At 40.7% G+C, this 14,385-nt stretch overlaps 1 pseudogene across 1 annotated transcript; it reads left to right on the forward strand.

The window, feature by feature from the left end:
* Positions 1-8,400: 8,400 nt before the first annotated feature.
* Positions 8,401-9,151, forward strand: LOC103068895 (interferon omega-1 pseudogene; annotated as a pseudogene). Its single transcript, XR_014368625.1, has one exon. The product of XR_014368625.1 is annotated as an interferon omega-1 pseudogene (transcript).
* The last annotated feature ends 5,234 nt before the right edge of the window (positions 9,152-14,385 follow it).

A 14,385-nucleotide genomic window follows, 5' to 3' on the forward strand; every position in this document is an offset into this window, starting at 1 on the left:
CCTTACTGAGAGCTGATTTGGCGGGATTAATCAGCAGAAACCATACTGGAGTAGGTGGAAGAGTGACAAGAGAAGAACTCCCATTGTCATTGTTTTACCTGGGGAGTCACTTTACTTCTTTCACTCTCATCATAGTCAGGTTTGTATCTGTTTTCATTTTACTTCAGGGCATCAAATGCAATGACGCTTTCCAAGAAAGTTGAATGGAGAAGGAAATTAGTGATGTATTGAACATTATGGAAAATCATAATGTTTCCGTTTATGTTTCCGTTTTTACTTTCCTATTAAGCTACTAACCTCAAGTTGAAACAGGAAGTAATTCAGTAGTAGCAAGACAACCCTTGCCCAGAAAAATATGAACTGAAAAAGAACGTATAACATTACAAAGACTCTGACACCAGGAAAGCAAAGAAGGCTAATTTTATCTAGCATCCTATGCCCTAAATTTTCACCACCCTACATCTTCATTGTGAGATGGAGAATGATGAACCAAGAGGCTCAGTAGAAATCTACTGAGTCATCTAATGATGGTTATTAACTACTTCAATATAAGGTTCTGATGCAAGGTCAGTAGAAGCTTCTGATGGGAGGTCTAATGGAAAATCTAAGAATACTCTTAATAATTATTTGGAGTAACTGTTATGAACTCTGTGCTAATGATACAATGGTGAACAAGATGCAGACCTGTCTCCTATGGTGGTTATTTGCCAAACAGGTCTAATAAATCTATTTTCAAGAAAACCAATCCTGGGCTGCCCTGGTGATGCAGTGGTTAAGAATCTGCCTGCCAATGCAGGGCACACGGTTCAAGCCCTGGTCCGGGAAGATCCCACATGCTGCGGAGTAACTAAGCCCGTATGCCACAACTACTGAGCCTGCGCTCTAGAGTCTGCATGCCACAATTACTGAAGCCTGTGCACCTAGAGCCTGTTCTCGGCAACAAGAGAAGCCACCGCAATGAGAAGCCTGTGCGCCGCAAAGAAGAGTAGCCCCCGCTCGCCGCAACTAAAGAAAGCCCATGAGCAGCAACGAAGACCCAAGGCAACCAAACATAGAGAAATTAATTAATTAATTAAAAAAAAAAAGAAGACCAATCCTGAAGGATAAGCCAGCTTGGCCGATATGGAAAATAAAGAGGGTAGAAACAGAGTCCAGGACTAGAAGTAAACACAGCCAACCTTTTAGCAAGATAAATGTAAATACTCATCTAATGGTCAATTTACCTCAGTTCCTTTTATCCTGTACATCATGTTCAACTTTTAAAGAAACTTACCATACTAAAAGGTGAAAAACACAGTTTGAAGTGATAGAGCAAATATCAGAAACAGACTCAGATACAGTAGAAATTTAGGAATTATCAGACCAGGAGTTCAAAATAACGGTGATTAAAGTGCGAAAGGCTCTAACGTATTCACCTATTTTATTCTTCTACTTTATCTCAGTCAAACTATGTATGGTACTTAAAATAGTTTTGCTTGTATAATATCACGTTCAACTTTATAATGTATTCAAATATAATAAAATATGCTTACCTTTATCTTTTTTCAAATTATTTTCTTGTTTAATTTATGAAACTCTTCCCCACATGACAGCTTGGATTTGTTTATTCTTACAAAAAGAAATAGTTTAAATTCTCAAAGCATAGTGAAAAATGGATGATGAATTTTTTTCTTTTTTTGCTGCGCTGGGTCTTCGTTGGTATGCACGGGCCTTCTCTAGTTATGGCGAGTGGGGGCTACCCTTCGTTGTGGTGCGCAGGCTTCTCATTGCAGTGGCTTCTCTTGTTGCGGAGCTCGGGCTCTCGGCACGCAGGCTTCAGTAGTTGCGGCGAGTGGGCTCTGTAGTAGCGGTGTGCGGGTTCTAGGGTGCACAGGCTTCAGTAGTTGTGGCTTGCAGGCTCAATATTTGTGCCTTGCGGGTTCTAGAACTCAGGTTCAGTAGCTGTGGCACACGGGCTTTGTTGCTCCACAGCATGTGGGATCTTCCTGGACCAGGGATCAAACCCGTGTCCCCTGCATTGGCAGGCAGATTCTTAACCACTGTGCCACCAGGGAAGTCCTGTATAATGAATTCGACTCATCATTCACTTGTTTCAGTAGGTTATATTTTACAACTTCATATTTCTATATCAGATATATAATAGTTCCGCGAATAAAGAGGTGAAAAAAGCAAATGCCAAAGAGTTCTGTTTGGAAAAGAAAGAGATATAAAAACAGTAATCATGCTAAAATTATTTCAATTAAGTTTCCTGTTACAATGAGAGATAAAGGAAACGGGATTCTCTCACTAGCATCTGGAATGAGGCTTTTCAAGAAGGCAGATGTATTCTATAAAGTGCTCTACAAACATCTAAAGACAGATTTCCCATTGGTGGATGCATATGCAGATCTGGAATCTACAACAATGTACATCATGGAGATATTAATTTGTGTTTGTTGCATATTTGAAAATCAAGATATGGTAAGGATGTCATTACTTATGAGTAGGATGTAGAATGAGAAGAGGACCTAAAGCTTATGAGGACCTTCAACTTTTAAGACTGAGAAAGAGAAGGAGAGGCTGCCAAGGACACAGATGGAGTAGCCAGTGCAGTTAGGAGTCAGCCAGGGAACAACGATCTTCAGGAAACAAAGAAGAAGGAAACCAAGGGTTTGTGAATTAAACAGGATGAAATTTAAATAATTATTTATATGTGAGATAGGATTCTGCATTGAATGTAGATTCTGCCAGGACATATGTGTGATCCTGGAGAATCAGGTAACTTCCCTGAGCCTCAGTTTCCTCAAATATAAAGTAAATGAAAATATTCCTAGAGTTGTTGTGGTATTAGACAAACTGGAACATTAAAAAGCCTTTAGCAGAATATCACCCACTGAGTGAAGGCTAACAGGTAGTGCCTATCTTCTTATTTTTTCATACAGATCTAAATGGGAATAATGGATTCTCCTCTCCCTCTCTCTGTCACTGACTGCAAAACACTGACAACCTAAAAAACAGAACTGGGAAAAACTGTCTCATCAATTGTATGTAATTTTATGCATAATAATATAATAATATATATCTATGCTACATACTTATGAATATATAGTATAAGGTATACGACATATATAAAATTCCATGTATCTACCTGCTGATTCTGACACATGGCATAACTCTCCTTCATCTCTGCTTTCCTGGATCCCATTTTTTCGTTTTTCAAACACCATAATCATTTACTTCCTCCCAGTGTAGAAATCCAGTGTACTCTCCCCATTCACTCTGCATTAAGCTGTACTGCCCATTCATACAGCTGTTTCCTTCTCCATTAGGCTTTCTGGCTGTCAATTTCCCCTTAAGACTACAAAGCCACCAATGGAAAGCAGAAGCTGAGTGAAAGTTCTAGGTTTGTCAGAAACTCTCATATGACTCCACACTCTCCGCCTGCCAAGCACTGCAGGTCCCGACTGTCCAGACTCCCAGAGAAACACAGTAAATAGATGGCACCCTGCCCAACACTGAACAATGGTGGAGAACCCAGGAGCTCACCTGTGCCTCTATTTGCACAACTCCACGTGCTGACTGCACTAGGAGGAACTCACCTGGTTCAGGACTCTCATTTGCTCAAAAAGCCCAAAGCGCAGGAAACGTGGCGTTGAAAGGCAGCAGCAGCTTGAGAACTTGGAAGGAGAACAGAGATGTTTAAAGCGTTCACTGGAACAGCGGCAGGTCCTCAGGACACGGAAGAACACAGATGAGCTGCACTGAGGCAAGTGTCTCTCCAGAACATTCCTTTTCAGAGAAGAAAAGATGGAGGTGCACGCGATAGCACAGAGTTCTCCCAGAAGGACGTGGCCACTAGCAGTGTCCCCAGCACTGGTACCACAGCAGCCTGCGGAGTCTTGGAAGGGACGAGTGTTACCTCAGTGCTGGCTGCAAACTTGTTTAGTCCTTAAGACCCAGCAAGTAATCACAAAACAGGGAAGGATATTCCTGGGGACAATGCAATCCAAGGAATTTCTTACATTCCATCATGATGTCTTTGCCCCTTTGAAAGACAAACAAAACAAAATATGCTTGAATGGGAGGGACACAGGCAGGGATTTTAATATATTTAGCAACAACTGGGGTAGAGCCTTTCCAGCAGGGCAGGTATCAGTAACATGCACACTGGAAGGTCACAATTTCTAAAAGCAACAAAGAGCTAAGTGGAAATTCATTTATTTAATTAAGGCAATTTGGAAAGAGGACACTGATGGATCAATCATCTTTCTGTTGTTTCCAGTCGGTGCATACAGCACTGAGTAGGTACTTTTAAAGTCAGAAGGACATTTAGAGGTTTGGAAACCTTCCTAAGGATTAGGGTCCTAAAACAAGCAGAAACCATTCCTATATTACTGCTAAAAATATCATTTTATTAACAAATGATTTTTTAAATAATATTTTTATTTCAATTCTTCAGTATTATGATGTTTTAATGGGCTGAGGCTAGAAAATTAAATAAAGACAACTATACAAGGCCATGAGGGTGGCTCTGGAGTTCAAGCCAGACTCTCCCTGCTAAGGAGCCCATTAAAAACCTTCACTGCTTCTAAGAATCACGTATGCTCTTCCGTCTTGGTCATACATAAAGCCTCTTCGGTACACACATCTTAACCAACAGTTGGAACAATAAAGTGTAGAGATTCTTATTTGGACTCATCAGTAAACAAATGGATGTCCAGCCTGGACTGTAGGTGAGAAATGGAGGTGTCTTCATTGAGAATGAGAACAGCAGGCTGACCTGAGGAGGTCTCCTGGGAGATCAGTGAGGTCCTTGTTGACTGGAAACAAACAACATAAGAGCTGGGAGTTCAGTTTTTTGGGAGGACTTACTGAGGACTACAGCCTGGAGGACAGCCTCTCAGTCAGCTCTGACGAACCGCTCCAAGGACATAATGGGGACGTCAGTATATACGTGATTATGGTCAAGGGGATATGTGTAATCAAGGACACATCTTGGTAGAAGGTTACTGCTAGTCATGAGGAACAGATGTCTCTGTTAATGATTTTAGGGCTTTTTACATACAGAGAACATGCAAGAAATTGCGTTTATTAAATTTTCTTGGGAAATTATTTAACGACCTACTGGCCTGTTCTTTCAGTTTTCCCAGAGCACAGAGTGCCTCGTTCCTCATCTCCACCCTGAACTCCTAACAGGGCACGCTGGGGTCAGGGACTACAGTGACTAGTGACTTCATTCTTGTAGAGGCAGATGGCGAGTGACTTTTTAGTTGTTATCCTGAAGAAGAAACGTCAGAGCTCATATGGCTAGAAATCGTTAGGTGCTTTTACTTTGTTCTTAAACTCGCAAAACTCAAGAGTTAAAAATACATAGATTCCAGAAGTCTGCTGTTCTTGGATTAATAAAGTTATTTACTATATTTCGTTGAAGAAATCACTCATAAAATCTTAGACTTGTTCCTTCAATTGGCAGAAGAATCCACTCCTTTCTGTTTCATAAGGATTTTACCTATTTTTGCTTAGAACATAAAGTCAGCTCAGTTGACAGACCACACCCTGTGTAGCCCTCCAAAACAAGCGACGGCAATCCTTTGGCATCTGAAGTGGAATTAAGGATCCTTTGTCATCTCGCTATCTTCCCTCTGATGATTTAGTTGGTTCCTAAATATCATGTTCTTTTCCACCCTTCACTTCCTTTAATGGGCTCTTTCAGACAAATCACAGAAAAGCCCCTCACTAAGGCTTGCCATTGTATCTATGGTACGTTTGGAATAGTTCATCTGTCCAGATTGATATTTGTCTCCAGCTGTGTGAGTGTGATCAAACTACGGTTACTGAGAGGACCAAGTTAACAGAACTTAGAAAGTGGCTAGTTCCTTATAAGCAAGCAATAAAATTCAGTTGTTACTTTTTTTTTCAACATATTCCCTACATCTCTCAGCAAAGACTCTGTTTCTCTCTTTTTTTTTCCTTAATATTTATTTATTTATTTTGGCTGCACCGGGTCTTAGTTGCAACATATGGGATCTTTGTTGAGGCATGCAGGATCTTTAGTTGTGGTATGTGGACTCTTAGTTGTGGCATGCTTGCGGGATCTACTTCCCCAATCAGGGATTGAACCCGGGCCCCCTGCATTGCAAGCTCGGAGTCTTACCCACTGGACCATCAGGGCCCCAGTTGCTACTTTTATATGACGATTACTATTATCCAGATTAAGATCAGTATCATTTGGCATCATCTAATTCCCTTCCTTTTAATTCTAGTGTTCTCAAAGCACTCTTCTTATTACCTGAGTGGATTCATCAACTAGACAGATGCTCAGCAAGGCTGATCTCCACGATCCTGCCACAGGGGTTAGTGTTCTAGCCATTGGGTTCTGGTTGCCAGTTGCTTGTGAGCTGATCGGTGTGACTTCTTCCCTCTTTCTTCAAAAATAATCACGTATCGATTAGATGAAAGAAAAATCAGGTGCCTGGTCTTGCAAAGCTGAAGGCAGTCCGTTAACCCAGGACTTGGTCTTCTTTGAGTTTCTGGCAGAAGCAGCCATTTTCCAGCCTTTCTGTTATTCATATTGGCTTTTATCCTGCCCCAACTATGCTGTATTAAATTTTGCTAATTTAGAATATGTCATTGTGCCTGTGGAAAATCACTTCCCTTCTTTCACATTCATGATTTTCACCTTACATTAGTTTCCTTTTCACCTACAAAATAATTGTGGAATTTTACTTTATAAGAAAGTAGCAATGAGAAACAAAAAATTTAAAGCATTGAAAATGATAGAGACTGCAGCCCCTCTGCCTTTTTTACTTCCCTGTATTGCTCTTACCTCACCATGAATTAGAACTAATTAGGAGCAGCAAGACAAATTTTGCCCAATAAGTCACTACGTGAATATAATTTATAAAAAACTTCAAAACTTTAAATGTAGAATCGCACACAAGTAGAGGAAAGAAGGCGACTTCTGGGCTTCCCTGGTGGCGCAGTGGTTGAGAGTCCGCCTGCTGATGCAGGGGACAAGGGTTCGTACCCCAGTCCAGGAGGATCCCACATGCCGTGGAGCAGCTGGGCCCGTGAGCCATGGCCACTGAGCCTGCGCGTCTGGAGCCTGTGCTCCACAACGGGAGAGGCCACAACAGTGAGAGGCCCGCGTAGCGCAAAAAAAAAAAGAAGGCGACTTCTCTCTGACCTAATCCTGGGCCTCGCTGCCCTGCATTCTCAGAGGGAGACAGATACAGAGGAAGGGAGAAGCCCAGGGGCATCAAGTGACTGAATGAACAACTGAACCTCACTGGTTTCTGTGACATAAGCTTTAATGAGAGACAACACCATTGCTGAATTCTCTGCCCCCAGCTCAGAAACTTTGAGTGTAACAAATGTTCACTAGTTTTAGTAAAAGAGTTGAATAATAAAATTTGTATTTGGTAAAATAAAAATTATTTGTTTACTCAGGGTGAAATGATTAGAACTGGGTAACTCCTCCACCACCTTAGAGAAAACACATTTTTGCTCTCAGCATCTGAGGGCTGCTGACACTTCTGATACCTAAGGACATGGGTCAGCAGGGGAGGAGGTCACCACTGAGGACTAGGGTCCTTCACACAAACACTCCAGGGGCAAGGGTGAGGGTCCTGGAAGATGAACTATATTCCCAACAATAAACAAGCCCCTCCACAGAAAGGAGATTTTAAAGTCCTCAGGATGTGGTGAGCATGCCCTCAGGCAGGGAGTCCAGGTTAGGAAGGGGACTCTGTCACTCTAGAGGAGAGGGTGTGACTAGATGTGATCTCTCCCTTGTGACTGAGGTGTTGCTGGGAAAATATAATTTTCTTGGAATTAGGATCTCCACACCCATATTCTCTGAAAAGAACCAGTATTCCTGGTGGGAGTATTGGCCCAGCCTGTGGAGGACTAGGTCTCCAGTAAGAAAATGGTGGAAAGAAAGGGTACTAGTACTGACCTTGTGGTCCCCTGAAGCATAACCACATGGACCTGTATGAACGTGAAGGAAGAGAAACATTAAAAAGCTAATTCAATTATAATCATCAGCCTCTGCTGTGAAACCCCTCTTTGGCTTCAGAGAGCTTAATTGTCAGAGGTGGTCTAGTAAATCCCTAAAAAAGTACAGAAACCATAGGGCTGAGGAAGCCTGCCTTTCTATATAAAGTAAGGCAGTAAAAATGGAGACTAAGGTCATGGCTAAAAATTTGTTCCTGGAACAGAGAAAAGCAATATTTATGCATGAGAAGGAGAGAGAGAATGTACCTACATACCTGTAGCATTTCTGACTTTAACACAAAGACATTTCTCATTTGAATAATAAATATCCATTTGGATGGGCACATCAGAAGTTATTGGGAAAAGTGCAAAATTAATAGTTTAGATTGATAACATCTTCTTAGACACTGAGAATACATAAATGAAAACCAAAAAAAGGAAGTAAAAGTGACAGAAATGTTTAGAAAATGAAAATTACTGTGTTCCCTATTTAATGGCCTTGCTTAGAAAGGATGTGATCAGAGAACCTACCCCCAAGGTTCCCCCAGACGCCCGTCTCAGCCAGGCTAGCAGCAGCCTCATTTGCCCCATGGCCTTCGTGCTCTCTCTACTGACCGCCCTGGTGGTGTTCAGCTACGGCCCTGGTGGATCTCTGGGCTGCGACCTGTCTCAGAACCACGTGCGGATTAGCAAGAAGAACTTCATGCTTCTGGGCCAGATGCGGAGAATCTCCCCTCGCTTCTGTCTGAAGGACAGAAAAGACTTCGGTTTCCCCCAGGACGTGGTGGATGGCAGCCAGCTCCCGAAGGCCCAGGCCACCTCTGTCCTCCACGAGATGCTCCAGCAGGTCTTCCGCCTCTTCCACACAGAGCGCTCCTCTGCCGCCTGGGACACCTCCCTCCTGGACAAACTCCGCACTGGACTCCATCAGCAGCTGGAGGACCTGGACGCCTGCTTGGTGCAGGAGATGGGAGATGAAGAAACTGACCTGGGAGTGACGGGCCCTACACTGGTCGTGAAGAGGTACTTCCAGGGAATCCACCTCTACCTGAAAGAGAAGAAATACAGTGACTGTGCCTGGGAAACTGTCAGAGTGGAAATCATGAGATCCTTGTCTTCATCAACCAACTTGCAAGAAAGGATAAGAATTATGGATGGAGACCTGGGGTCACCTTGAAATGTTTCTCATTGACTAAGATGCCCTATCACCCTTGCACACATGTCTTTAGTCATTTCAGAAGGCTCTTATTTCAACTTTAACCCCAGAATTTATTGTATTAATTCAGCTGGTATTTTGTCAGTAATAATACACAAGTATATGTTAAAATTATTAAGCCCTAAGGGCATCAGTCCTTAAGAGATGACTGCCTGATGTTATTTATTGTTTACTTACTTATATTTATATATTTATTCTTGTAATTTATTTATATTTTAATGTAAAAGATATTTTTATGTGTACACTGTATTAAAATTTAGAAAATATATTCACCTTTCTATTTTACTAAATTTGCATTTTGTTTTATTTTTTTCAATTCTTATGAAAGAAAACTTGAGTTTTTTTTTTATTCTGAAAACCTAAATCCTTATTTTTTTCTATATGAATCTATCTCCAAATAGTATTTGCCCATTTTGTCCTTTGGAACAGTCCTACCACTTTCAGGAAATGCTTGTCAAAAGGTGGAATTCCATGGAATTGAGGGAAGTCCTGGAAATTATGGAGAATGGTTAGTCCTGATGTCATAGGTGTAACTGATTTATACCACCAGGAAAGAGTGGTCGGTGCAAATACCTGTGGGAAGGAGTCGTCTCCTCGAGGGAAGCTGGTGACATATGGTGTTGACTGGCCGATCCCGGCACCTTCCTCCCGCCTTCTGCCCGGTCCTGCTTTACTGAACCATTCATCCCTTATACATACCTTCAGTCCCTCCAACTCACTGACCAGCCACACAGCTGCTCTGGTTCTGTGCAGGTTTCCAGCTTCAAGGTTTCTGTTAGAGTGAAAGCCACAGGAAGAGAGCACAGTTAAAGGAGAGTTCTAGGATTTTCAAAACCTCTGTGAGAAGGAGCCAGGGTTCAGGGCACTGGATCCCAGCTCTGCTATTAAGAGCCGTGTGACCTTGACAAATAACACAAACACTAAGCTCCCTAGTTTCCTCATCTTTAGTATGGGGACAACAGCAGTATTTTTTCACAGGATTATTCTCAGGATTCAATGAGTAAATATACACGAGAGGCATAAAAGTGTGTCTGTCAGAAATAAATAAGCAGGACTGTTAGAGTCACAGAGTGGCTACCGTCAGGGAGGAGAAGGAGAGCTGCTCTGAGGTAGCAACTGCAAGGCAACATAAGAAACGTGCTAGGTCCTGGGCAAAATCTATTACGTTTAACTTGGGTGCTAGTTTCACAGTGTATTCAGTGTGTGAAATTTCCCTGTGCTGTATGCTGAAGATACTTGCATTTTCTGTGTATTATACTTCTATACACAGAAGTATATCTTTTATTATACTTCTAAAAGATTTCCTGGGAATTAGTAAAACTTTTTTGAGAAAGAACGATCAGTAGAAGATACTTTGATCTACCTTAAAAGTGAATAAAATGGAAACAAAAGAGATCTCATATCAATGCAGATAGTCATATGTATTTTTCATTAATACTGTTTGTTGCTTTTTTAGCATGAGAAGGATAAAAAATACCTTCTGGTTTTGGTTTTTGGTCTTTCAGCAGCAATGCAGAGGCAGGAAGAAAAAAGCAGGAGTTATGAAATGTAAAGTTTTGCTCTCCAATCCTGGGCTCTCCCAGGTTTAATCTTAGTCTCTTTTCCATAAAGTCCCAGGTCCATAATTGCTGGCAATGTCACATCCTAGAGCCAGTCCTTCCCATGATTTAGTGCTTTCAGAGGAGCGACTTCTACAAGTGTCATGCAGGTGTCTTATACCCAAACAAGTCTTTCTCTGAAGAAGGTGCCATCAGTCAATTTTATTGGTCAAAATACATACACAATGCAAATACATACCGCCAATTCTCCACGATAAAATGGCTATGTTGATCCATATTCAAGAGCATATAAGTTTATATGTGCTCCCACACATTATCCAAAACACAATCTTATCATTCTTTTTAGTTTTTGCCAACCTGATAGGTGACAGATAGCATCTAGTAGCAACCATTAGGTGTCCTTTTCCTAATTGATGGTCGCTGTTATTAGTCACAGTCTAGTCAGGAAAACAGAAAAATTTCCTCCAGCCTTCTAGTCCACTCCTTGCAACTTGTATGGAAGAACTTGAGAAGAAAAAAATCTGCTGGCAAAGGAGAAATGTAGTCAAAAGAACTGGAGCCCCAGCATCGCAGAGCAGAGTTGAGAAGAATAGCTGTGGAGCTGAGGCTTTAGCTTCAAGACGAGCACACTAAGATAAGTGACAGTGTCCACTGGAAATTCAAGTTTCCTCTGTTAATTTCCTTTGTATTAAAAAAAATTTATTTTATTTATTTATTTATTTTTGGCTGTGTTGGGTCTCCGTTGCTGTGCATGGGCCTTCTCTAGTTGTGGCGAGCGGGGGCTACTCTTCGTTGCAGTGCGCGGGCTTCTCCTTGCAGTGGCTTCTCTTGTTGCACAGTACAGGCTCTGGTGTGTGGGCTTCAGTAGTTGTGGCACATGGGCTCGGTAGTTGTGACTCGTGGGCTCTAGAGTGCAGGCTCAGTAGTTCTGGTGCACAGGCTTAGTTGCTCCGCGGCATGTGGGATCTTCCCGGACCAGGGCTTGAACCCGTGTCGCCTGCACTGGCAGGCGGATTCTTAACCACTGCACCACCAGGGAAGTCCCCGTGAGTTTCCTATCCATACACAATGCACCTACTGCTCTTGCATCGTCACTTTTTCACCTTTTTAAAGAAATTCATTCTTCATTTTTTTATACAAACTTTGTGTTATAAAAGACACATAGTCTGTTGTGCCCTCAATTGGATCCCAGAAGCCACACTCACATTGTGCTCCTCCCATCTCACTGGCTGCCCATTCTGAGTTTCATTCGTGACACAAAGGTTAGTGCCTTTCCTGTGTTCTGTGCCCAGAATTCTTTCCAGTTTAAACTCATGAAATAAGTCCTGATCTAATCTAGTTTCAGGGATTGAAAAACAATCGTGATACTCACGTCTTCCAAAGATAAATTCTGGAATGATATACCCAACTGCCTATTTGACAGCTGGTATCTAGTAATCATCTCACATTTATGTTATTCAAAATTAACTCTCCTTAAAAAATAAATAAATAAAAACAATAACAAGAACCCGTCCTTTCTCATTGTTCTCTAATCAGTTAATGGCAACTCTGTATTTCCAGGTTCTCAGGTTAAAGTACATGACATCACTCTCTGCTCCTCTCTCACAGCCAGTCTGAGTGCAATCTAAGTTTTACACCACTGAGGTTTTTCATCCAAGAACTTGGTAAAGCTCTGCATTCTGAACACAAGACTTCTTCAATCTACTGAATTATATTAATAGCTATGCTGTAATCATCCTTGAATTATTAGATAAGTTCTACTTATATGATTTATTAACCATTAACATGCCTCCTATTTATTTTACTGATATTTTATTTGTTATGCATCCATTGTTGTTTTTTTATCTGAATTTCTTTTCTTATTGAACCCATTTAAAATCCTTGAACCAGGAGTTTATTTTTCTTGAAAAAGAAGGTGGATGACTTTTCACTGTGTCCCATGATGTGTTAAAAATATTTTAACATATTTATAGGTGTTTTCTGACAAAAATATTTTAACACATTTATTGGTGTTTTCTGACATACTTGCTATTCTACCAGTTCTTTAAGATACTTCCCTGAAGAATTTGCCTGCTAATTCTAAAAGCTAAAGGCTGAAAGTGACCCTAAGAAAGAGTGGGAAGGCCTTTAATTATTGTGAAAACTCTTTCCTCCATGCACCTTTTCAGGTTATTTATCTCTGTAAATATTACCTTTAAATCCAGCCTACATTCCTCTGTCTCCCTTGCCTATTAAGATACTTACATGCACGCCACTCATATTTTATAAATCAAACGTAATAAATCAAATGTCAATATGTAGACATAAGCTAGAACCTTGATATTTGACTATTTGCAACGTGTCAAAGCATCTCATCTAATCCCAGCACATCATTTATTTACCACCATGGACTGAGGTCTGGCTGAGATTTGAACATGGGGTTACAAACCGTACTGTAATGAGCCAGAGTTAATTAATTAAAATTGACTCCCCAAAATCCTACCATGGTTTCTACGTTTCATATAAGACATTTCAGCTTTTATTACTCTAATAATTTTCTATGCTCCTGTACTTTTCAAGATCAAGGTCTTGCCCTTTACTTTCAACCCCTCTCCCCACCCTTCCCTGTGCACATACTCACCCAAGGCCTTGTAACTGAGAGTCACTTAAATGCTTGTGATTTACTCCCCAGAGTAGGAGCACTTCTACACTTCTTATTACCACCCAGTATCCTGCACAATGTTAGGGATATTATTGGTCCTCAGGGTTGTTAATAAAAGTGATAAATGTAATAAGCTTAAGATAGTTGTGCCAGTAAAACTGTTTGAAAACTACAGTTTTCCTCCATCTTCTCTTGTGGGTTACTCTTGTGACCAGTAAATTTGTTAGCCAGGCATCTCCTTAGTCTTCCTTCAACCTCCTGCATGATTTAGAGCAACTGCTTCCTTTTTCCTATTGTACAGTTTTTCTCAGCTTTAAAATAGGGATAATGAGAATACTATATTCCATTGAATGTACCATCTTATGTTACATGCTCTATTTAATGAGAATACAACTCATAACTGTTATCATAACTGAGTACATTTTATAATCAGAGACATATACACATAGTTATGATAGTTGTTACTGTGACGGGTGTACACAAGGTGTAAAAACCATTATTTCATGCTCACCCAAAAGATGATTATGCCACATTTGTGCCTTGCCCAGCTCATAACTTGGTTATGCAAAAATTCTACCTCTGTGAGTTAAAATAGGGTTATCTTTTTTAGCACTGTACAAAGCATACACACAAATTTTTAAATTCTACTCGCAAATGAAATATCCTCATGGCTGTACCAAACACTCGATTAAAAATACCTATGGATCTCTAGTGGGCATCAAAACAAAATGCAATCAGTGCTTTGGCACAGAAGTTATGTATTAAGTAGAAAATGTTATATTAAGTTTAAATCTACACTATGCTGAAATTAAAAGCATCTTGATACAGATTACAAAGTTTTTTGTAACGTATCCATATGAGATGACATTCTGAAGAAGTTAATAAAATTCTACAATGAAAAACCGTGACTATAATAAAGCTGAATGTTTAATAGAAGACACTTGCTTAAAACAAATGAGAGGGGACTTCCCTGGTGGTGCAGTGGTTAAGAATCC

The sequence above is a fragment of the Lipotes vexillifer genome, unplaced genomic scaffold (genome assembly GCF_000442215.2).
Source record: "Lipotes vexillifer unplaced genomic scaffold, Lipotes_vexillifer_v1.1 scaffold317, whole genome shotgun sequence".
Lineage (NCBI taxonomy): Eukaryota > Metazoa > Chordata > Mammalia > Artiodactyla > Lipotidae > Lipotes > Lipotes vexillifer.